This window comes from Sipha flava, unplaced genomic scaffold (assembly GCF_003268045.1).
Source record: "Sipha flava isolate LNK unplaced genomic scaffold, YSA_version1 260_pilon_pilon, whole genome shotgun sequence".
Taxonomy (NCBI): domain Eukaryota; kingdom Metazoa; phylum Arthropoda; class Insecta; order Hemiptera; family Aphididae; genus Sipha; species Sipha flava.
In genome coordinates, this window is record NW_020272921.1 from 58,585 (window position 1) to 60,954 (window position 2,370).

Genomic DNA, 2,370 nt, shown 5'->3' on the forward strand with positions numbered 1-2,370 from the left:
TATTCTTGGGGCACAATGCGCAACTGCACCTATCAGTCAAATTGCAGAGGCTGCTTTTATTTGTTTAATATATATTCAAGCACACCAAATGGTCTATTTCATCATAAAAAAAGTGAAATCATACGTAACATCAATATGAAAAAGGAAATACTAAATGCATTGGCAGTATTTAAAATTAAATTACTATACAACTAGTATATTTAATACAGATAAAAATATTGGTAATCTTTCCAAACACTGAATATAACTTAACTATTTAAGTATTTATATTTATATTTATATTTTTGCTGCTCATCGAAAATTATAAATACATTAGATACATTTGGTAATTGGCTGGGTTGGTCTATTTTATTATTTTACAAGGTACCAAGATTATGTATTCAAAATTATAACCATAGTAGGTGCTAAATCAAAAATATAATAACTAACTAACAAATTATTTATTATTTAATCCAAGTTCACCACTAGATATATAGTTAACCATAATATTTATACTATTTGTAAACTTACCTATTTACAAAATATTTTGGTGAATTTACATTTCACTGGTTGGTATTTACTTCACGTGCCAAACGCTGGCTTCCATGACGAAACCAATCTTTTATGAGACACTCAAAACTACTATCATTCATTTGATAATTTTCAAAAGCAATTTCTAAAAAAATAATATTACTATGTTATTGCAGGTGGATTAGATAAATGAAAACAATAAATAATTACGTTTTAATATCATCATAATTTTAAGATTATCTAATCTAAAATTATTCATAAATCCTGTCCAAGAACAAACAGAAGATAATTTATTTGTAAATAGTCTTGCAAGTACTCTTTTGATAAAGTTTTGTAAACTTGTTCCACCAACTGAACGTTTAAAATTAGTCTAAAGAAATTAACAGATTTTTTATAAAAAATTAAAATGACATTTTACTATTCTTACTATTTTAATGTTATATTCATCATTTTGTAAGTTTTCCTCAATATCTTTTATGGCTTCAATACTTTTTAATGGAAACATACTTAAAACCGAATTATTTAACAAACACATTATGTACTAGGAGGATGTATCATATATTCCAAAAGTAAATCTAACCTTCTGTCCAATCTATTCAAGAACATACTTGTAGAGTGGTCAAATTCTGTAAAAGTAAGCACACCACTTTTAATTATACATTTTTTTTAAAGTAAAATATGTATTATATTAATTTATAGTTATTACCTTGATCGTTCTGTACACTACTATCAACATTTTGTCCAATAAACTGTTGAGTCCTTTGACTTAGATCTAGCACCAAAAATGAAACAAAATAATGATAAGTAAGAACTATAAATATATATATATATATATATTATATTATTATATATATATATATATTGAGTAATCAAGGTAATATATATATATATATATAAGTATAAATATAAAAATATAAATATATAAATATATAAGTTATAAAGTAGAATTTGACATTTACTTTATTAAATACAATATTATTACCTTGATTACTCAATAAAATATTTTCATTTTCATTCAAGTGTGATTGTATTGTATATGTTTCTAAATATTGCAAATAATAAATAGGTAATTAAAATATTATATAAAAACAAAAATGAATATACATACCTTGGACATTATGTATAATATTTTCATTTTTGTTCAAGTTTGATTGTATTGTATAAGCTTCTATAATATAATAATGTAACAAATTATAAATAAATTAAAAAATATAATATAGACAACTACTAACTAGTTAAATATAATATTACCTTGATCATAATTGTTAGTAAAATGTGAAATTGATTCTGCTGTGTTACCTAATTTATTAAAAATATTAGCCATATGTAAAAATAATTTAAAATTAACTAGATAAAATGTTGTTACTTCTGTATACTTCTGCAGATTTATTTTTATTGTTAGTATGTGGTGGTTTTTTATAAATACTTAGAGTCACATCTTCACAAAAATCACTAACTATCAATTAAAAATTATATATTCAAAATATTGTATGATATCAACACCTACAGGTAATAGGTACTCACTATCGCTGACATTATCTGGTGATGCATCAAATTGGGGTTTGGATAGTTTTAGCCTTTTTCGCCGTCCAAAATTTTCTTCATTCTCTGACTCCGACATAAATATTTGGACTTCCTTCACTGCAGCTTGTTCATATGAGTCTACATATATTATGTAGGATGATAAATATTTTTTATACTTTTTTTAATTATTTTATTTAGATTTTATATGTAAGTAATAAAATACAATTATTTTATCATATTTTTTATGATGTAGAATATGTAGATAGTCGTTTATTTTGTAATAGAAAAATGAATATCGTACTGAATCGTTCAATAACTTTGACAGGGTATGACTTC

At 23.4% G+C, this 2,370-nt stretch overlaps 1 pseudogene; it reads right to left on the reverse strand.

Annotated features, from left to right (window-relative positions):
- Positions 1-510: 510 nt before the first annotated feature.
- Positions 511-2,172, reverse strand: LOC112684983 (annotated as a pseudogene).
- Between the last annotated feature and the right edge of the window lie 198 nt (positions 2,173-2,370).